Source organism: Lagopus leucura, unplaced genomic scaffold, assembly GCF_019238085.1.
Source record: "Lagopus leucura isolate 7727_CA_CO unplaced genomic scaffold, USGS_WTPT01 Super-Scaffold_100008, whole genome shotgun sequence".
NCBI lineage: Eukaryota > Metazoa > Chordata > Aves > Galliformes > Phasianidae > Lagopus > Lagopus leucura.
Window position 1 is genome coordinate 12,580,846 of NW_024962265.1, and position 23,303 is coordinate 12,604,148.

At 42.9% G+C, this 23,303-nt stretch overlaps 1 protein-coding gene and 1 long non-coding RNA gene across 3 annotated transcripts in view; one reads left to right on the forward strand and one right to left on the reverse strand.

Annotated features, from left to right (window-relative positions):
* The window catches only part of LOC122180874, a 47,387-nt gene extending 37,752 nt beyond the window's left edge, over window positions 1-9,635 (reverse strand). The window contains exon 1 of the long non-coding RNA XR_006179247.1: window positions 9,512-9,635. This is a non-coding gene — a long non-coding RNA (uncharacterized LOC122180874). The remainder of the gene's footprint in view (window positions 1-9,511) is intronic.
* Window positions 9,636-11,520: 1,885 nt separating this feature from the next.
* KMT2E (lysine methyltransferase 2E (inactive)) overlaps window positions 11,521-23,303 on the forward strand; it is a 54,574-nt gene continuing 42,791 nt past the window's right edge. The window contains exons 1-2 of one of the 2 annotated variants that reach the window (XM_042872285.1): window positions 11,521-11,835; window positions 19,331-19,390. The gene's annotated coding sequence lies outside the window, so the exon portion shown is untranslated. The remainder of the gene's footprint in view (window positions 11,836-19,330; window positions 19,391-23,303) is intronic. The other variant, XM_042872286.1, reaches the window with a different exon arrangement.

Sequence of the window (23,303 nt, forward strand, 5' to 3'; positions counted from 1 at the left end):
TAACCACTTTTTGAGAGAAGCCATGTATAACTCACAAATAAGCTGCATCCTCATTTTAGTTGAGAAACGCAATGCCTTTGCGTTGCTGGAAAAGAAAATATTGAGAGTGCTGCAATGTAACTGCAGTGCTGCCCTACTCTTTCCACAACAGGTGAGGACAGACTGGCACCCTTCTTCAGCTGGGACTGATAAAGCAGCTCTGGATTGTGTTTTTCCTCCTTGTTTAAAGTAAGAGATTCTGGGGGAGGGGAAGACAGGAAACGAGCACTTTTCCTGGTCCCCAATCCTAAGAATAGCCGAGATGGTACTGCTGCAAGATTTAGGCCACACAAGCATTCAAAGAAGCATGAAATATTTATACTCTGGGCAAACAATCACAGAAGTCTTGCTTTTTGCCCAGAATCTTTTTATCATTATCCAAACAGATCAGGAGGTTGTCCCAGGAAAGTTTACTTTCAGAGGGCAGAGATGAGCTTGTTATATTTTTAAACTACAGCTCTTTTTTCTGTTCATACCCGTGAAGTCAGTTAAGCAGCAACCACAAATGACAGGACTCTGACACGAGGACTCAAGCACTAATTTTCACCTTTCAGGCACCTCTTGCACTAAAGGGAAAAAAATCAGCCATTTAAACAGTTTCTCTTTCACATGGGAAGACAAAGAAAATAAACACCTTTGTACTTAAGCTGGGTACAACATTCTACAGAAAACCCAAAGTTAATGCAAACACTGAAAAAGACTCGAGAACACATGCAGCTTGATGCCTAACAAACAGATTTTCCATGACTTCTACCCATCAACATAAGGTGAATTCCCACAAACTGTAGGAAGTACTAGTAAAGAACAAGTGATTGCTTGATCCTACAGACAATTTTAGGTGATACAGACCACAAGCAATACTTTGGGGCATACTCAGAGGCTTCATCATCTGCACGTAACGAGGCTGGTTAGAACATCTGCCATTGCAGAAAGCTACAGAAAGTTGAGTTTGGCATGAACACGTAGCTTCAAAACAGCACTCAAAGTAAAACACAGATCTAATTAAACACCTCCCCCTTTGGTTTACTCTTGGCCAATCTTTCTCCTTTCCATTCACGTGGTTTCTAGGCTTATGCACTTCACACTGTCCATACACTGCAAAGGAAACCTGCAAGCTGATTTTGCAGAAGTCTGGCGGACGAGTGGGAATTTGGACATACAATTGCAGGTCTTTGATGAACTTAAGCCACCAGCTTGGTTACTTTCCTTTGATGTTTAGAAATTACTCACACCGTCATTCAGATGCTAACAAAACTATCTTAAGTTTCAAAATTAAGACCCTTAAACTTGAGAATAAAAAAGCTTAAGTAGATCTTATATGCTACAGACTAGCTAACCCCACGGGACAGCAAAGCACATCCAGCTGCACCCACCCAGAAAACTAGTGAAGGAGATCATCAAGAAACATTCTCCTCACCCCATGGAAAGAGGGCTTCAAGTTGCCCCCTACCTGCAAACAAACAAAAGAACCATCCAGGCTTTCCTGTTACACAACAACTAGCAATCATGTGATGTACAGTGCAACAGAAGTGTTTGAAATAGGGATGTTTTCCATACAGAGAAGATCCTCCTCTAAACTCAGTCATTTAAAACTCTGCACTTGCATACAGCGCCCCTGTTTTAATCTGTTCTACAATTTACTCTAGACATAGCCTGAAGGTACTTAAAACTTGTATGCAGGTCAAGAAGTACAGGTCAGGCCTGCTCATTTTCTGCCCAAGCCAAACAAATTTCACTCAGGTGGTTTTTTTGCTCGTTTGCTTTTAAAAAGTCTCCAGTTAACACTGGGAATACAACTCTTTGCTTCAACCCATCTCTACTTTCACTCTTTCCTCTAAAACAGATGCCTTAACCTCTACAAGCCTTTATCATCCTCCGTTTGTAGTCTGTAATTATTTGTAAGCACAAGTATTCACATGTATTGATACGCAGGCTTTTGACCCTTTCATCTTTCATGCACTGAAGAACAGTTTGTTTAACCAGATTTAATGGACGCCTGACATTTTTCAAGTTTGTTTGCAACAGAAGGCATTTCATCCTTTCTTTCCTGCAACAGACAAGAAGGCCAGGAGTCTCCACTGAACAGGGAATATTCCATGTGCCAAGGGAGCTTATAACTGATAACACAAGTCAGACACATTCTTGCTTAACTGAACTGTCAAAAAAACCTAAATATCAATGCTCACACATTAAACTAATGTAAAGGAAAAACAACCGAGTTCAATAAAGCATCTCATCTTTATTTATCATAAACAAATAGAGCAAGATTCCATCCTAAGAGCTATGGTAAAAGTGTTTCTGAACAGTACTGAAACTTCTTATTTGCTCCAAGACCAACTGGGAACATCCAAAAATCAGATTCAACATAAGAAGTGCAGAAACAGAAAGGTCTGGTGGACTTTTTGACAACCAGATCATGGTTTGTTTGTTTGTTTTTCTCTGATAGTCTATTTGGAGTGAAGAACACCATTGAACAGACTGATGATCCAAAAGGGTAGGGAGCATCAACTCCAGAGCAGTATTTTTACATCATGTTAGGGAAAAAAAAAAAAAAAAAAAAAAAAAGCTGCCTATTTTAAACTATTACTTCATACAACCTGTAAAGGCTTTGAATTTTAAATACAGAACAGCTTCTGAACAGCTGTGAAGCTGAAATATCTAAGTTTGCAAGATGCTATTTCTAGGAAGATGCAACAGATGTTTGTACTTTTTCATATGTACATCCCATTCTAAACAGGATGTGGAATTTACTTGTAATGAGCACAATCAGTGCATAATTGCTGTTCAACGCTATTCAAGCAAAAAAAGAGAAGCATGAGACATTTCCTGTCAAACACACAGGCTGCCTATTGGACAAATCCATGCATTATGCAGCATTTAAAGACAGGCAGCAGTACCCTCCAGCAAGTCACATCTAGATAGGAGCAGCTACAGGCAGTTTGATCTCTGCTTACTTTGTGCTGTACTACTTAGAAGATACATGGAAAGGATGTGAGGATTAGTGAAGTGGAAAGTTTGAGACGTAGGCCTACAGTTCTGAACAGAGGAGGTAAAGCAGAGCCATTAAAGTGAACAGAACAGGCTCTGAGTGCCTAGTTTCTCACCTAGTTATAAAGCGGGTAAAGCTGGTGGAACATCACTGCAGTATCACAGTGTTACTAAAATTATAAGACACGTTTAAGTGACATAAGCAGGAGAAAGTATCACACTCCCAAACCCATCACCTTGCTTTGCTAACTATAGGATGAGGCCAAGTATGTTCTAGTTTTTGGCCTAAAGGGCAGAATCTGGATAATCAACACCACGAAGAAGATAACTACTCCTATTTACCTGAACAGGATTACCAAAGAGTTATGCCACTGAATTAAAAGACAAGATAAACCAATGTAGCTAACAGCTGCTTGCAAGGCCAATAATACCTGCAGCACTATACCTGGGGGGAAATGGTAGAAGAGCAACTTGCCTGTTCCAGAAAAAATAATAAAACAGAATTACACACAGTCAACTCTGAGAAACAGTGCAGGCATTAAGCAGGCGTTAACAGTGCAGGAGTTAAGCGGATACAGTCCTAGTAAGACTTTGTGACAACCATTCCCTCCCATTCGTTAGGGCTACACTACCAACTGTAGTTTTAGGAGTCACCTAATGAAAAAGCTGTAAGACACGCAGAATTCAGTAGGTTGGATTCACTCTCTATAATCCATCTTACAGCAGCATGATTTTTTCCTTCTTGTTCATAGTAGTTAGTCTCGTTTGAAATATTCCTCTTCAGCAAATTTAAAAGAAAGACAACAATCTAAATGCTTCCTTTGCATTCCGTATTTTTGCCCCAAACAACATTCTATATATACCCTGGAAAGGTCCTTCAATTTCAAGATTCCCTCAATGCTGCAGCAAAAACACTGAACACCTACATTCAGTGTTTGTATTTCAGGTTTAGCCTTAAGAAGAGCATCTGGGAAACAGAAGAAAAACTTTAAAGAACTGGTTTGCTTGCCTACAAAGCCTAGCTGCGTTTTTATGCAATTTTCAAAAATGAATGGAAATTTAAGGGTATTACATGGCAGTATCACAGAATTACAGTAATACAGTTTCCACAAGTCTGCAGCACACTAAGAAAACCTATGTTCCAGACTCATCACAAGAAGTACCACCACAAACATTCCTGCTATTAGTATTTCTTGCATTTTTAAGTACAGCAGAGCAGGTGATTTGACAACCCAATTTCTTGCTCTTCATGTCTGGTTAGTCTGTCAGGCACCACAGATCCGTCTCTGACTACAGGTAGTTAAAGTCAAGAACTCGAAGGCCCACTGCCACTACTTCTTACTTATGGTCATTTCCCCTCCCCAACAGAAATCAGCACAGATTCAAATTTACTATCTCTTCTAAAGAGGAGATACTTCAGTTCAAAAACTGCTGTCAGCTGAGCCCAGACATCGTGGCTCCTAGATTAAGTATATTCTTTCCTATGCTTGTGCAGAGACAGTAGGCAGAAGTGTTTCTCAGAAGCAGTTTAAAAATAGGATCTCACAACTGGCCAGCATGCCTTTATAAGCTTACGATATGCTTGCTCCAGCATGAGTACTGAGCTGATGGCATGCAGCTCTGGAGACAAATTCAGTGTGCAGTATTACCTTGACAAAACCAACAGTTTCATTTCATCAAAAAGCAGCCTTCTAAATCAGTACAGGGGTAGTAGCAGTATTAAAAAACAGGCTCTTAGGAAGTCTTTTAATTTTAGAAGGCCTGTTGTTTTTTTGGAGGGACATCTCCTGTCTCAGATAAGATAGCAGTACAAACATTATGGCCCAAAATGAAACAGCACAAATACTACAGTTCAGCACTTAGAAGAGAATTACCCTGGTAAAAGACTGATCAAAGCTACTGCTTAGGTTACACTAAAAGCAGCACAACTATAAATCTCCAGTTCATTTTTCACTTCACTTAAATTTAGGGAACCACGTGACAGTGATCTAATCAGCCAGGGCAGGAACAAGACAGAACCAGACGCCAAGTACCTATTTTCCATACAGCTCTTCCCCACTAGTTTTGATAGCGACACCCCAGATCTGTGCACAAGTAAGCCCTGGACTCGTATGGGTTTGGTATATTGCAACTCTATTAGCACTGCACCCAGCACCTACCAAAGACCTGAACATATGACAATCAACCAAACAGAAGTATATCACAAGCTTTACCAACACAAAGTTTCATTAGTTGCCAACCCATTGAGGTTAGCAAGAAGGAAACATGATTGTAGCCAGAAAGCTTCCCAGTCTGAATATAGCATTCAGTCATCATAATTCTGTACTTTTGAATAGGCCACACTGACCAGGACTACAGCAGTCTTCTGAAGTTAATCCTTTCTGGAGACATTAGGCAATGCTGCACTCCAGTTGCACTTCACTGTTGAAAAAGAAATGCTGCATATCTGCACATCATTAACAACCTGTCAAACTGTGTTTCTATGCTTGACCACAAGTGGTCAACTGACTGGAAACTGAGGTCTTGTTCCTCTGGTTGTTCCCCATCCTTCTGAAAAAAGCTGCCTCCATACAAGTCACTCTAAGCAGTTTCAGCAGAGGTAAGGAGCCCATTCAGTACAACACTTCGTAACCACCAAGTACAAAAGCTTTGCTTGGTTCCCAAGCTTCCAAACAAGAGAAACACTTCTTTGCTCTCCCCGTGACAGGATCACCTTGAGCTGCAGTTCCGGAATCCTGGAGCCCACAGCTCTGTGATTTCCTCACTCTAGCACAGCCTAACTCTCAAGAAGCAGCATTTCCCATTTTCTTCCTACAAACCAGAAAGAACCACTGTTGTGCCTCTCCCACTTGTACCTTTACACCAGCTGAGGAATAATCCACTCGCTGACAATTTCCAGCATCTTCAAAGAACTATTATTGACAGGCCTTCTGGGCTAGCAGTATATAATCAAGAGAGAATACTACCTCACACATAAGAAGGCCCCACCAGCGTGCTGGACCAGTGCAAACACTGATTAAACCTCAGAAGCCGACAACACAAGTGTAAGCTTGTCCCTCTCAACTACTTTTATTATATTTTTTATTTTTACTGGCAGCCAACACCTGCTCCTTCTTCCACAGAAAAACCCAGCTACTCCTTCTGAGTCAACTTTTTTTTTTTTTCTCCAAAAAAGCTTATCCTAGCACTAACCCTCAGGTGGCATGCAAAGGATGCTCCTGTCCTGCTGCTGTTCAAAGAGTCCTTCCAAATCCAGGTGGAAATATCTGGTGACACTGATTGGTTTCCACTCAGTAGAAAGTCACTGGACATATAAGCAAGTAACACATACTAATTTGACAAATGACCCTTGTAACCCACTGAGACCACAAGCTTTTCAAAGATTATCTTAGAACTCTTCCAGTACAAGTAATTCTTCACCAAACAGCCCAGTTACTAGATTACCAGTCACTTCAGGAGCAAGAAAGCCTTCCTCAAGTTCCATGCCGTTTCAATAAAATAAGCTTATTAAGTTCAAAATCCTGCGCACTCTTAACTGGAACTCTTCTTTCCCAGCTTTAGCCTAGTCATTTTTGTAGGTTATCCTACCAATGCATCTGAAATGACCCCTCCACCTGCAGGCCCTATAACTGCAGGTCAACCTAGTAGTGCCTTACATACACTTGTTTTTTTTTAAATATGCCTGACTCCTTAGGCAAGGATTATACTGATTCTGACACTATAGGTCAAGTGCCTTTAGGATTTGCCCCTTTGATTCCTTAAGAATTGCCTTTTTAATGAGGAAAAAAACCCCAAGCAGGTAAAACTTGTACATCTCCATTCTTTCTCCCTGCAGCGGCTTCTTCCTATTCCTGCTCAAGAGTGTTTGTGAATCCAAGCAGCCAACGTTCACATTAAAAAACGATCCATTATAATCAGGCTTACACTAAATCTGTTCTCCTATGGCACTTCCCACATGAACACTTGTGCCATTACAAAAAAAAAAAAAAAAAAAAAAAAAAAAAAAGGCAGCACAGAAGCAAGAATGAACAGCTGGGAAGAGGTACAGGATCATCTTTCAGCATGAGCACTGCTTCAACTATGGCATTAATGCACACTCGGATCTATTACATTTCGTATCCCCCTCTTCCTTCTCCTCTAAGTACCCTTGAACTCTTGTCAGCCTTTGTATGAGTAGTACTGTAAACTGTACTGTTTAAATAACAGGTCTGAGCAAAAGCACAAACCACTTACGCACAGACAGGCTACCGCAGCAAGGCAGAACCACAAGTCTAACTGCTGGAGAACAGCAGTCAATTGAAATGCCCTCAGTAAAAAGGAAGAACTACAGTTAAGTAGAAATTGTTCCTCTCCCTGGTTGGCTACCATAAATACAAACTACTCTTTTAACACCTCCCTCTCCTACGGCTCCTTTTTCCCGTACCTTCCAGATAAAGGCACAGCTTACAGACTGGCCTTCAAGCAAATCCCTTTCCCATAGGTTTGTCCCAGAGCAGTACGTGCATTTGCTGTTACTCATCTGCAGCTGAAGTAATTTCAGAACACATCACAGACATAATTTCAAAACCACACTGCAACACCACCAGTGTTATCACTTCTCAAAGACAGTCCTCCCCTGAAAACAGCTAACAAGACTGCTTGAAACAAACAAAATTAATAGAATATTCCTTCATTCCTGTTGTTCCATAAGAACATAAAGACTCCACAGTTCAAGTGCTTCCACAACAAGCTACCCATTACACAGAACTTTTAAGAAAGTCCACCTCTTGATTCCTAAAACAAAATCAGGTATTAAAAAGTGCTGCCTAAAATGTTTCTTTAGGAATTAAAGCTTTCTACCACAGAGAAACTTTTGATTTCTGAGTATTCTATGTGAGTTACTTATAGAAGAACATAATTATTCAGATTGTTCCCTTACAGTGAGATAGATAACTACTCCCCACTCTGTAATCACAGAATGCAAGCACTAATGAAGTAGAAATGTGTTTTTTGTCATCTTCAGCCCATATTAATGCTCTCCACTAGTACGTATCCAAGGAAATACTCATGTCAGGTCCCAAATAAAATCTGTTCTATCTCGTAAGAATCACTGTGCTCCAGAATCTTCTCTAGAAGATTCTATTGCAAAGGGATTATTTACCTTGTGCTATAGTACGACTACACACAAAGAAACAACGTTCCAGTCACTTACATGTTTGGTCAACAAACCAACTACCTCCTCCTAAGCACTATTTCCAGTGCTTCATTTTTCTGAATAGAGTTAACAATCTTTAGGATCAAGAATCTTACACACAACTGGCTGCTGCAAGGCTCAGCTGACAGCCACCATCTGACATTCAAAAAAGGGGCGTTTCTTTCAGGAAACAGTGTACATCACAGAAGTTAAGCTCAGAGGACATTCCAAACTTGAAAAACCTTCGCACTGTCATCTTTTATTACTGTCTCCATTTCTTTCCTGGTACAAAGGAAAAATGCAGCACTATCAGATGTTCCCAAGCCCATTGCTCCCTTCCCTGGCACACATACCCTGCAGGCTCTAATTGCAGCTAATATGGACTGCGTACAGCAGCTCCCCATCCCCAGCCGTTTCTTATGCAACCAGGCTCCACCTCACGTTACTTATGTAACACATTAAGTAGTGTCTATTATACAGGATTCTTCTACATTAGTCACATACTCAATAACTTCCATTCCAGTTGTTTTAACACAACGCATCCACCAGAAATTGAAGCTTCATACCTCACCAGGTTGCCACTGCACAGAAAAGAAACAAACCATACCACTGAACATATTAACATCTGGAAAAGTGCTGCCAGACGTTTCTAAATGTAACAAATCACCATCATTTGCCTCAGCAATTGCAGATGTTAAGTTTGTTTGCTGGGTCAAGTGCAGAGGCTTACTTTACGTTGTACCACACAAAAACAAGATGTGGGAACCAGCATCAAACTGCTCCGAAAGCATGAGCAGCCCACCCGACCAGTACAATGGGCCACGCTCCTCGAGAAGAAAGACGGGTTAGAATTGGAAAATGGACATTTTTCACCCTCCCCTCTCCCCGAATCCTGAGATAAAATACAGAGCCAGAAAATATATTTTAACGCAATGAAATCCTAGGTCAGACTCGTACTACCACATCCTTCTCCTGCAGCAAGACAAGGGAGCCCGCAGCACCTGCACATCGCAGGCCCCTTTTCCCTACGTACACACCAGGATCCCCGTGCTAACACTGCAGGCCCTCTACGGCCTAGCTGTAACGCGTGCCACATCGCTCCTCCGACAGGATCCACTAGCACACACAGAACACTGGCGCTGCCTTTCCCACCCAGCAGCGCCGTTCCGACAGAACAGAGACGTGAGCAGGTTCCGGCCCTTCCCTCAGCCCCCCCCAGCGCCACACGCTCCGCCACGACGCCGCACGGCTGTAATGAGGTCACTTCACAGGGCCCAGAGCCTCCGGTCGGTTACTCGGAGCCTGACTTACATCGGGGAGGGGAGGCCGAGGAGGGCGCTACGGCAGCGGAGGGCGGATGGAGGGCCTCCCCCGAGCGCGGCTGCACCCGGGAGAGGGGCGGGGAGCAGGGAGAGCGACGAGAACCTTCCTCGGCGGCGGCTACGCCCTCGCGCGCGGGGTTACGGGGGGGAAGGGAAGGGGAAGCGACGCGGCAACGGCGGCGCTGGGGGAGGGGAAGCGCGAACTCTCCCGAGCGCCACCGCCGCCTCAGCCGCGTTGGGCGGCAGCCAAAGCCCACAGGAATGCAGCGCGGTCACATGACCTCCGGCGGACGTGCGGCTCCCTTCCCTCTCCAGGGAGACCCTGCGCCATCTTGGACTGACGCAGTTACAAAAGCAGGCGCAAACCGCTCCTCTCTCTCTCGCTCTCTCTCTTCCCCCGCTCCACTCCTCCCGGCCCCGCTAAGGAAGGAGAAGCCGAGGCCTCTTCCCGCTTTCCTTTTCGCCGGGGATCCCCCGCCCGCGCCGTCCTCCCTCGCGCTGGGATCATGGCGCCCGTTTTCTCCCTTTGCACCAACCTCCCCCGGCAGCGCCGACCCTGCCCGGCTGCGGCGGCCCCTGCTGCAGGATGATGTCAGCGCCAGCCAATGGGGGCGCGTCGTGCCGCTCGGCGGGGCCGCCGATTGGATGCGCACAGAGCCCGCCTCCCCCTCCTGCCTCAGTCCCCGCCGCGGTTCGCTGCGGAGGCGCAGCCGAGGCACGAGTGGGGGAGGGGAAGAGGAGGGGAAGGAGAAAAAAAAAAAAAAAAAAAATTACACAAAAAAACCGACGACCAAACCCACCGAGCCGCCGGCCGCCATTTCGCGCAACAACAGGCAGAACCCGAGCGAGCAGCCCCGGCCACGCACCCTGAGGAGAGAGAGAAAGAGAGAAACAAGAGACACACGCACAGAAGAGTTAGACAGGAAAAAATACCCATAGACTCCGCCATGTCACAAGACGTTTAATCGCCCCCCTCCTCCCTCAGGCTCACTGCCCCGCCACAGCCGCCTCCGCTGCGTCCGAGCGGATCCCTTCACCTCAGCTCCCTCCTGCTGCAGAGCACCCGTTAGAGCCCCAAGCTCTGCCCGAGGGGCGGGGGGACGCTTAGGCTACGGCGCGGCCGCTAGCGGCTTCTCCGGTCACCCGCGTGTGGCGGCTCCATCGAGGCAGGGCAGCGGCTGCCAGCCCCGCTTTTATCCGGTGCCCCGCGTTTGCGCACTGAAGGAGGCTCGCTCAGCCCCTGGTGGGCGTCGAATGAAACCCCAGCCGCCGCCTCCCCTCCCTCACTGCGCCGGAGGGGCTGAGGCCGGGCAGAGCGGGGAGGGGACGTGGCGGGGGGAGCGGCGGAGCCGAGCGGCCCGCCTGGTCCGCACAAAGCCGAACGTTCCCCCCGCGCCGTTTCCCGAAGGAGAACGGGGATCGGCGCTGAGGGGAAGGAGCGCCGTTCCCGAACGCTCTGAGGAAAAGAGCGTTGTCGCCCCAGCCCCCGGCAGTCGCTCAGAGCCCCACACCGCCGTGACGCGGGCCCGTTCAAACCTCCCACTCCACTTCCCCCCCCCCCCCCCCCCGCTCCTCCGTGCGGCTCTTCGTGCGCTCCGCTTCGTGAGGAAAATTTACCCCTCTCTTTGAGATTAGCGACGAGCCGACGTAGCTGAGCGCGATGCCGGCCGCCAGCAGGACGCCGGGGTGGGTGCCCCATAGAACCAGCCTCTGAGTCAATCCTCCCGCCGGCGTTCGGGGCCGCGCGCCGGACCCCTCTCGCCGTTCCTCCCCCGCCCCGCGCGCCCCCATCAGCCCCCAGCGGCTCCCTGGCCCCCGCCGTTCTCTGTTAAGGCGCAAAGAGCTTTTGTAAAATGGACACTGAGCGCTCGGCGGGTGCAGCCCGCGCTCCAGCCCACAAGCAAAATGGCGGCTGTTTGGCTTCGCCTTGGTAACCCTGCCCCTGCCAGGCGGGGCGGGTGAGCCCCGTGCAGGGGGAGGGAGGGGAGAGCGGACGCCATTTTCCCAGAGAGAGGCAGTGACATAGAAGGGAGCGTAGGAGGCTGAAAGGAGGGAGACACGGGAGCAGGGGCGGCAGCGGGGTTTGTACACAGGTCCCGAGGCAGAGGCGCACTCAGCCGGACCCCGCCGGGCGCTGCGCACTCAGCTGGTGCCGGGGGAGGAGGGATCTCCCCGTTCTTTTCTTTCTTTTAGCAGAGTGCTGGGGGTCGGTCCTGCCCAGGGCAGGGCTCTCCGCAGTAGGGCGGCTGCAGCGGGCTGGGATAGGAGGGGGCCCGGCTGAGGTGTGCTGCTGTGGGCCTGTCACCATTCCAGGTGAGTCCGTGCTCGTTGCCACCGCGTTCTGCCGGGTGCTGGGGGAGGGGGCTGGGAGCAGGGGGTGAACGCCGTAGGACGGCTCTCTGCCCCACTGACTGAGGCTGCCTGCCCCTGGAACGGGTTTGGATTCTGCCGGAGTTGCCTTGCGTTCGTTTTTCCTTTTGTGGGCTTTGGCTAAAAAATGGCAGACTGTCGCTATAGCTTGTGAATATGGCGGGTTACTGTAGCTGGAGGAGCTGAGGGGAATTTTTTGGCAGTTCTGCCAGATTTATACATTATGTCTGGAGAAAGAGCCGGGAGAGGCTGTTAGGTGAAAACAGACCTTCCTCAGGCGGGTGGGTTTTAAGAAGGGGTTTGAGTGTTATTGGGACTGCGTATCGAGTTGTATGAAGCTCAGGGAGATCTCTTCCTCCATCCTGTATGTTTGTGCTTTGTGACACTAAAATGGTCGTTGTAGGCCTAATCTCCCTGCCTTCCCCGCCTCCCCTCTGCCCCCCGCTCCTATCTCTGCTCCTGGGTAACCTGGTGCAGGGAAGCTGTCCTCAGGAGTTTCTGTGCCAATTTAATAGGGATCGTTCTCCCCACCCCCTTTCTCGGGGTTGTGAGTAGTGATATTGGCGCATCCCTTTCTTGCTTCAGTGCCTGTAGCCAGCGTTCGCCTTGCTAGGCTGGCGGATTTTAGTCATAAGGAAATAAATACTGGTGGAGCAGCCCCTGTCGCTGCAGACATAGGGGAGGGGAAACAAACGGTTCACTGTACGGTTCTAAATAGGGTAGAGAAACATAATATAGTCTGATTACAAGGGTCCTGTATTCCCCCTATACTCGGCCATTAGGGACGCGCGGTGGCCAGGAGTCAGGAGGTCCCTAACATGGTGCACACCGTGTCGCTGAGGGCAGGGGCTCAGTGCTGCAGCTAGGTTCAGGAATGTGTTAGTGTGTTTATTTACAGTATATTGAAGGAATAATAATGAAACGTTGCAGTTATTGAGGGCTTTGCTTGGAGAAAAGAGAGATTTATTCACAGCCGTAGTTGTAACGCGTAATTAATTGATTGCAATGGCCATACTTTTAAAGTTACTTTTCAAAAAATGTGGAGTAAATTTTTTAATTTCCCTCTTTTGTCCTTTAGAGATTCTAAAAATGGCGGCCTCAGGCTGATGTTGTGGTAATCTAATCAGCTTGGGTCCTCCACACCCCATGCAGCGCGTTTGTCTGCAGCGTATTACAGCCTTATTCTGTTAAAATGAAAAGACCGTTCTCTTCAAATAACACACAAAACATCTCCTGACTTTGCTGCAATTTAAAAATGTTGTGTTCCAGCTGATTAATTTTATTGGTTATGTGTGTGAAAGGCAAGTGAACGAGACCACTCTTGTCGGGGAAGCGGGGGGTGGAAAGAGGCAGGAGTGCTTCTCTGAGGGGTGTGTATGGGTTGCTGGAAGGTGGTACGTCTGCCGGTGTAGTAATTTGGAAAAGCTCCTGCCTTTGCAATAGGCACAGTGTGTCTGCCCATCCTCTTACCAACCTAAAAGCAGTAATATTTTTCAACCTAAGGAAATTCAGATCACTAATTCAGTCAGCCAAATTCTGGGTGGAATCACATTTGTGAACGTCATGTTCACCTTCCAGGAAATACCTTTGCTGGACATTGGGGTGGTAATCCCCTGCCTTCATGGTTTGGGAATGCTGAAAGAACTTAATGCTTGGGGAAATAATGCATGCAGGATTATAACCTGTTACTCTATTAAAGACGTAGAATTTCTCCTGGTACCATGCAATCTTAGTGTTAGGGTTTTTCTTTAATTTGTGTATTCCTACATAAAACGTATGTATGATAAGACACATACATTTGTATTGTACTGAGTGAAAGTGCAATTCCTAACCTCTAATTTTTTTCCAAAATGAAATATGAACCTTTTAGTATCACCACTATAAATATGTTTGGGTGGGGGGAAGGGAAGTCACAAGGATTTGGTGGTTGGTGTAGTGTGCTTTGATACAAACTATAAAGACTGCATACTGTATGTTCAACCAGCAGCAACAAAAAAGAAATTCACGTTTGTCGTTTTTGTCTTTAATATTGTCCTCAGTTTGAAGAGATGTGAGTTTGTATTCCAGTATAGCTTTAGAAGCTTCTGGATTGAAACAATCAAAAGTGAAGTACTGAAATGGCAAAACTGTCTTCGGTCTCTGAAGGATTTTAATTTAGATACTGCTTGTATATGTCACAGCACAGATGTGTGGTTTAAGGTACACCTGAGGTTGAACGTTCAGATGGGAAGACTTTCGGTGTTGTTAACACTTGTTTTTCATATGCTTTGAGGCCAAAAGCTGTGTGATTTCAACCACCAAGTGAGGCGTTAATGGGCCAACAATGCATGCTCCCAATGATACCTTCCTCATATTATACAAATTCTATTTATTTATTTATGTTAAATCACATCTTACTCTCTGCTTATTAGAAAGGACACTGATACGGTTCTGAAGAGTTGTAGGTATGAGCCTCTTGAAAAAGACGTTTGCCTTTTTTATTTCCTCTTTCGAGGTGTTTTCTTGATTACTTTTTTTAACATCACAACGTGGAGGGCTGCACTGCTCTATTTCATGGCCTCAGTCATGTTCTCGGGCAGATGTCCAATTCCAGATTAACATTAAAAGAAACAATTCTGTACAGTTTACAGAAAGTAGTGTTGGGGGGAAAAATGAAATTCAGAAATTGGAATACCCAAGTACAATTGCTAGGGCTTGCAGTTTTTATGCATTAAGGCCTTTTTGGGGATTTGGTCATTCCAGCTTTCCTGTATATGTTATAGTGAGTCACTTTGTCTTTCTGACTCAGTTTCTCCATTTGTAAAACATATCTGTGATCTGAAAACAGACCTGTTTAAGGAGACATTAGAAAGGAAATTCCAGCTTTATTTTGGAACTTCATTGATGTTGATTTGTTCAAGTATATATCGGTCAAAAATATTTTCCCGGTGCCAACTAACAAAAGTTCTGGAGAGAAAGCTTGCAACCTGAATTTTTTAAGGGATTTCTAATTCACAGACATTTTGTTACAATTGCGATTTTAATGTGTTAAAATAATACAGAGGTCACACAAGTGGTTTTACAACTGTCTTTGGGTTTTTCCTATCTGCAGGAAGAATCTGCTCAACTGTCATAGTTGTTGTATGCATTTGGGGTAAGCTGTTGGCCATCTCAGAAGCTTCAAAGAGGAAAAAACGCTGCCTTTTGAAGCTGCGCTTAGGGGAAGTTTCTTTTAGTACAGAAATTCAGATTACTGTTTGGAGTTCCATTACCTCAAATCTCTGGTTAGGTTTCAGTGCACACAACTGGATTAATAATTCTGCTGAAGTGCAGTGATGGGTGTCGTGCCGGATGGAGGCTGTGCACTTGGAAGGCTGATCCCGGTTTGATTTAAGAACAATCTTAATTTTAGTAAGAGTGCTTGTGGGATTTAGTTGAGGAATGATGTATGTAATCATGGAATCATGCCGTTGCCCTGAACAGAGGGATATAAAATTCTGCCATTTTCACATAAAAATCGAACAAAATTGAGTAGAGTGATGTGGATATCAAAGAAAAGCCGATTCAGAGTTCCGGATGATCCTAAGCAAGTCCAGCTATGCTGCTGGTCTTGTGACTTCCATACAAACAGTCAGTTGTGAATTCCTCGCAAAGGCATATTTTGTTGGACAGTGTTTCTGGAGCAGGTACTGTGTTCAGATGTTTCCACTGTGCAAACAGTAGTTTTGATTTATTGCTAAGAATGAAATATAGCTTTTTTTTTTTTTTTTTTTTTTTTTTTTAAGTGAGATACCTTACTTGCTTCAGCAGATGTAGAATGTGGATTAAGGAAGGAAAGAAAAACACTTTTTGTTCCTTATTCTTTTAAGTTCTGGATTATTTGCAGCGTCAATTATAAATAAGAGCTTTTTAAGGGTGAACGGTGAATGTTTCATGCAGTCATCTGCTTATTAGAAGAACTTTACCCTTAAAAGTTGACCTAATCTCTTTCAGGATCCAAAATTCTGCTCGTGACCTACAAAAAAAGCCTGCTATAATCAAGTTCAAAGACAAAACGGTTGTTACCTTTAAGGCATAACAAAGAGCTTATTTAAAAGAAGCTTTGTCAAGGTTTCATGTATTTGCTAGCAGATACTGAGATTATTTTTCTTTCCTTTTGCAAATCTTAATGTGTTAATGAAACTGGCAAGATTTTAAACTCTGCAGGTTGTTAGAAGATTTTAATAATTGAGGCTGCCTGTAAGCCTTTGAAGAGAGTTTTGTTGTACAAGATGTATTTCTTAACATCTGACTTAAATGCTTTATCTGTTAATTTTTTTAATAAATTAGGATATTTGTAGGACCTGTGTTGAATTGATGTCCACTGAAGTTGTTTGCTTCAAAAGCACGAATGAAAAATAATGGCAGTGGCATGCAGATTGCATCCTGTGCAAGTGAAATGTTCTAGTTTTGCATATTTTATTGAAGGAATGCTCTCTCTTCTTTCATGTGATAGCTTACACACAGCTTAGATTAACACGCAGTGTTGTAAAACTTACATGAGGCTTGCAGGGGACCAGCAGTTTGGCAAATTAGGCCTAGGGTGGAACACCAAAGTAAGAGAGATTCTAGTTTTAGGTTAACAGCTTTTGGAAGATGTACGGATTGAAATGTAACATTTCAGGTGCAGATAAGATTTTTAAGAAGTTTGTTCTCATCTGTAGTTGCATTTTGTGTGTTGTGTTATGGCACCATAATGTAGGTAATCATTCACTTTGGTGTCTTTATCTTAGAAAGAAATACTGCCAGGTTCAAAGAAGGTATTACATGAGTAGATTTTAATGACGTTGTTGTAATTTAGATTGCAGCTTTAAAAGAAGGGCCTCTATAGGCGCTTGTGCACTGTTGATTTTTCATGAATAGGTGATATGGAAAATGGTTAAATGACCATCCCATATTTCCAGAATGAGAATGCAGGGCATATATGGGATGTAGGTTTGGCTCGTTTAACTGGAGGAGTTCTGAATATTTAAATTGATTCAGTGTTCATTATTTCTTAACTGTTCTAATTGGACTGTGTCTGTAGATAGGTCGTTGGGTTTTTTTCCCCTTTCACAGAGGGTGATGCTCTTATTTTGCCTTGAGTAGACAAAGGAGCAAACTCCTAATTAGTATGGTTATAATGGGACTGTGTTTCAGTATCACAAGACAGCTGATATTCCAAGTCTAGACAGTTAATCCTGTCTTAACTGTTGGTTTGAAGAAACTTTTTTGAATGAAGTATGGTTGGGGTATTACTACTGAAACTGAAGGTGAAGGGTTAAGAATTATAACAGTTTATTTAAAGTTTTCTTGGGGAAGGTATGGTGAGATTACACCTCATTCCCTTTCTGAAGGTGTGGTAGAACTGTGAAGCAATTACTACTAACTCTATACATAATTGATTTAAAAATGAGAATGGCTCTCTTCCTGTCCATGAAGATAAGTTGCTCCTTCAGATGTCTCATCAAAGCAGTGAGTTTGGGTTGGTTGGGTTTTTTTGTTTGTTTGTTTTTTAATGGGGTAGGAAGGCTTGATGGGAATCTTAATATTCATTATCAAAAATGGTGTTACTCTCATTGATTAAAGATGAAGAGAAAAACATACAAAGCATTCAGACATCTGTTCAGTGCTCTCTCCTTATTTCCAGTCACTTACATTCTCTTCCCTGGAAACAATAAAAGAAGCTCTGCATCTTTTTTTCCTCTGTGTGGCAGTAGTATTCAGAGGTGAAAGCTGTATTTTGTGCTTCTATTGCTGAACAGAATCTCTTTGCTGTGTTTATTCCAAGATTGTGCATTTCTTATCTTTGTTGCTGCAATTAAAATACACACTGAGCTCTTACTTGAAAGCACAAATGTATGATGGTACGAATGTGGAATCTCTAAGTTTCTTCTATTAGTCAGTATACTTTTGCAGGGTGATTGCAATTGAAAATAAAGTGGTTTTTATTCATTTTTGATGTCAGACTCTAGTGCTTTTTGTGGCTGTCCTTGAACATGGTGTAGTCATCTTTTTTCCCCCTGTCTGTTCCCTTGCTTTCTCCCTCCCAAAACCTCAGTAAAGAACATCAAAATATCTCCAGGTTGTTGCCAAGAAATACAGTCCAGATTGACTTGCGATTAAAATTGTGTAAAAAGGATTTTCTATCTGCTGGAAAGAATTAAGGTTTGTTTGGAAGATTGCTGTGCTGCTTTGCCTGGCCTGTGCTTAGGTTTCTGTGTGCAACTGCAGCAGGCAGTTGAATGTCTACAAACTATTTGCAGAATTAAAAGTGGAAGCCCTGTTGTGCTGTTCATGCGAGTCAAATGTCACTGATAAGACAGGAGAACTGTTTTTTGTTGTTCTTCTTGTAATCTGTCTCAGTGAAAACAAAACAGTAATTAGTTTGGTTGAAACGTCAGACTTTGAATCAAACTGTTAACAATTTACTTACTGCATAGTAGATACCTAATTACAGTAGGCCTCCAAATCTTACTATCCAGCACAGAAACGTGAGTTATTTTATTTGATATTGTGAAGTCAGCAAAATGCTGAGATTAAGCTGCTGTTATGTGTATGTATCTGTAGCCTCACCTTCCCTCTCCCTCCAGAAGCCTGACTTCCTTTAAGTGAGAAATTGTGGCCCTTTGAGTTCAGTCCTCCAGGGGCTGAGCTGCCGATATCTGTATGGTTACGTTTAGTTAGCTCTCACACTTACACTGCCTACAGACTTTGTGTATGGAAAACTGGCTGTATGTACTTGCAGAAACGTTTTATACTTGGAAATGATGAAGAATAACTTCTGGGAACAGATTTGAATTTTATTTTTTTTTTCTTAAGGAATCCCTGTAAGTTTAAAAAAAAAAAAAAAAAGCCTGTGTATTTAATCAACAGTTATTTTTCATTAGATGGAGAAAAGTGCTTGCAAGGAGGCAGCTGATGCAGTAATGACTTAAAACCAAGATATTTTAGCAGGGAAATTGATTTGTTAGTTTTCTTAATATTTGAATTTTATATCTTGTGATACAGTACAACACATGAATGTTACATAGCTGAAATTAGTGTGTGGTTCTCAAAGCAGTAAACAATATTGTTGTCAAGAAGTAGTCTTTTCTCTTAAGCTCCTTCATACACTGCACTTCTTGTATATTTTAATGTCTTGATTCTCCCCTTCAAATAATTAGTGCTCAGGTGGGTGGGCCTTTTGTGCCTGGTTTGCTTTAAGAAGTATGGCAAGTCTATAGTGAGCATAAGTAGGCAGACTGGAGGATTGGCAGCTAATTTTTAATTTGGGGCATTGGTTTTCTGTAAATGTAAGAACAAATCTACAAGCATGCTCTTTTCTGTATGCCTCTGCTTGCAATTGCTTTGGTAGATTTCAGTAAATTAGTTCTTATTCTTTCTGTAACTGCATTTGCCTTTGTCTCCCCTCTACCACTCATTCTTTTTCTCTTCCTAGTCCCATATTTTGTTTAACTTCCACTGAGAGACGAAAAGGAGGAGTGAAGAGAGAGAAGAGGTAAGGGGAAGTCTTACATGTGTTTTAATGGTCCGGCATAAGTACCATCACTTTTTAAGAATATATGAGAGCAGTGCTCCTGGATGGGATGGTAAAGGGGGGGGAGAGCCTGGAACGCTTGGAAACTGGCTTGTTGTATAGCAGAAGCTTTGGCTGACAGACTGCTTTTGGACTTGTGCTGAGTTCATGAAGTACAGCCTTATATCCACTGATTAGGGTTGAGGTAATGCAAGTAATGATGTGCGTACTGGAGAATTGATACTTCAGTGGTGGAGACTCAAGTTTTTGTTACATGGAACTCGAATCCAGTGGAGGTGGCAGTTTTCTTTGTTTTATAACTCAAAATCAAGATTAGTTTATGAAGTTGGCTTGTCATTCTAAACAGGACTAAGGTCTTTGATTGTAAAGTTTTGCATTTGTTGTATCAGGATATTCTTAAGTATGCTTTGACTGTATTGGGGGCTGGATTAAAAGCAAAGTGGGATGAAGAGCAGCCTTACCCTGTTGTAGTTTGGCTGTAATAACCTTGATTCTTTAATAAATTGTTTTAGTGATGACTAGCTTTAAAATACAATTTGATACACTTATTAACTTCTCACTATTGAAACTCGATGAAAATCCTGAAGGGAATGGGATGGGACAGCTGCGAGCATTGTCCTGGGAGAGTCAAGAGGCAGCATATTTAGCCATTCCTTGTTCTTTGTGCTGGCAACTGTCATTTGTACAACTCCAAACCAACCACAGAGATACTTTTTTGGGTGTTTTTTTGTTTGTTTGTTTTGTTTTTTCTTTTTTTTTTCTTTTTTTTTTTTGCTACGTGACACCTTGTGAGAAGGAACTGAGGTGGACCTGACTGCTGACAATGTGTATGTCGGTGAGGCAGGCACAGGAGGGAATTGAGGGGCTTGTAGTAAGGCACATTATGATGAGGAAGATAAGGAGGAGGACATTGCTATGAGATAGAGACAGCATGAGGTCTTGTGAGAATGCTTTAGTACAAACTACTAGTGCATGGGAAATCAGATTCTTCTAGAACAAATTGTTTCTTCTGTGTGGTATACAGGAGTTGTTCATTAATGGTACCCTATTGTTTATACTGAATCTGAGTGTGCAGTATCTCACTGTTGGGTTTTCTTTTGTTTGTTTGTTTTTAACCTTCTCCCCTCTTTTGTCTCATTCTAAATTTGAAATAGACTGCTAACTTTTCTGTTAGGTTACCATAGAGAGCAGCAGCCAGCAATTGTCTGAATTTGAAGTCATAGTTGTTACTGAGCATGACTACTGACTACAGCTTCAGTGATGTAATGCCTGGGAGTTGGATATCCCTCCTAATCTCTTAGCAAAATCTGTACTATGGTGAAGCATGTTGGGGGGAAATGGAGAAGGAACTTCATTGTGGGCAAGATTAGTCATTTTATTCATGTATTCTGCTTCTAGGTCTGGTTAAAGATGTGTTATCTTCTTGGAAGCAGTCAGCAATAAATAAATACTTGAATTCCTTTTATATGTTGTATTTAATCTGTGTATATAAATATGCTCCAGATTGCTATGTGTGTGTAGATGCATACGTATGTATATATGTACAAATGCTATAGTTAACTTTTATTACATATTTGAATCATACCTAGCATATTCCATTAAAACGTCAGTGTGCTCAGAGCAGTGATAAAAAGTTGAAATTTAGTAAAACGTGGAATTATTTTAATAAATTTTTCTTACTGTTTTGTTTTTTCCATGTAACACCCCATGCCTCCAATTAGCAAATGGATTTTTGAAAGATAGATTGCAGGCAGGGAAGCTGGTAGGGGTGCTCAAGTTTTTGAGCTGTTGGCTGCAGGACAGTTCAGGACGGAAGTTTTCTGCACTGAATTTGTGGTCTGCGACACACTGCAATGATAGGTGCATTGTTACTTAGAAATTTCTCCTGTATAGGTTATATTAAAACATAGTATATAGTGTACTGACATTTTTTAGGTACGTTCTTGTGGACTTCTTAGTGAGAAGGGTGGTTCCCATGACTGCAGGTTAAAATTGTTGGCCTGTAAATCTGAAGGCAGGCATGACAAGAACTGCTTTTGCTAATGATTGCAAAACATGCATATGATGTAATTGGGCTTGAGGGGGGAGGAAGATGTTCAAATTGCATATTCAGTAAACTCGTAATAACTTATAGGAGACTTTTTAGAATGTTGATCCTCTAAATTTGCCTTTTTGCAGTACATTCAATAGGTTTGATTTTAAGGTACTTAACTGAGTTTCTGAGTGTTACACTGAGTACCAACATTTCAGGAATGTTTTTATCTATCTCCCCTTACAAAGAAAATATTTTTGAGGGGAAGGCAGGCACCAGCATACCATAGAGATTATTTTTCCTGATGTGGTAAGAAAATCAAACAATAGTATTTCTTGATCATCTCTCTGTTAACCTGAGATCTCTTCTGTAAACAAATTACACCGATGTCAGCACAAGTCACTGAAGGCAGGAAAATAACACAGTCCTGTCGGTCTCTGTGTCTTGCTTACAAGAACCCCGTTGCTGTGAAACCCGTAGTTAGTTTCAGAGTGATCCTGTGTGACTGTGTGGAGCCAAGATGAACAGATAGGATGAATTTTCTCTTGGGAGCAGAAGCTGGAGTTGTTAGGTTTGATGCTGTATGAGTGTAGTTATTTTGCTTTTACATTCAAATTGACTTGAAGTTATAACCAGATCAGCATCGTGTGGTAGTTGAACTGAAAGGTCTGGCTTGACTCAAGACTACCATGCGTCTATGTATTCTTGCATATATATATATATATATATATACTATGCAGTCTATGTATTTTGTGTTTGAATTTTATCTGTAAACGCGATAACTCTTCTCTACCCTTCCTGCTGTTCCTTGGCCCGTAAGGGGTAGAAAATTGACTGTGCAGATAAGTAACTTCTTATCAGCAATTTTCATTTGTTCCAGTAAGCTCCAGTTTAATTCCCTCAGATTTGTACATGCCACTCAAAGAAGAGCCTTAATATGCGCACTGCGTGTATTCTGATACCTAAACCTTACTCCAGGAAATCGTTCATAATGTTTTGCCTGTAGTTAAAGGGTGTGGGACGATGAGTTTAGGTTAGAAAGTTATGATTTATTTTTTCCCCCCTAGTTATGTCTGTATTGTATACAGACCTTGTGAAGATGCAGAGCAGACGAAATAGAGATGGTAATTTGTGTTAATCTTTGCAGTGGCATTCGATCAAGACTTTGAGGTAAATTTGTGTGCATCAATGTAAAATCTAAATTATTTGTCTTAAATTAGTGCTGCTTCCTCTCTCAAAATAGCCAGAGTTCTGATTAGATTTTTCATCCTTACAGTTCTGTCCTACATTTACAGATGCCCTGGTGGTAACGTAGACACTGAAGTATTCTATGATGGAATCTCAAAGATGCCTAAAATATGTGACTACTTTGTTTTTTTCCCCTTTGTTGACATTATTTGGCAGATGTTGACTGGTAGGGACAATTGGTAGGAAAATGTATCAAGGTTCTTCATGCATCCACTGAAGTCACACAAAATGTCCAACAGGAACAGGAAAAAAGAGGCCGTGTATTCATGTAATGCTGACTGATGTAGGAAGCTTGAACTGGTTTAGCAGCCAACTTCCTGAGGTTAGCGCAGTCTTTATATGGCAAATTCTCTGATCTTAAGCTAGAAAAAAATTATTATATCTTTAGTTTATAATTTCACTGATGTCCCTTTATTAATTCAAAAATAAATGTTGTATTGCAACACTCTTTCAATTCTACTAGGAAAGTTTATGGTTTTTTCCTACTTTATAAGTGTTTTTCCTTGTTATCTATCGTGCTGTGATAGATATGGAAACCCATTTATGGGGAAGAAAACACAAGCAACAGTGACATTGTGTTTAAAACAAGCAAAA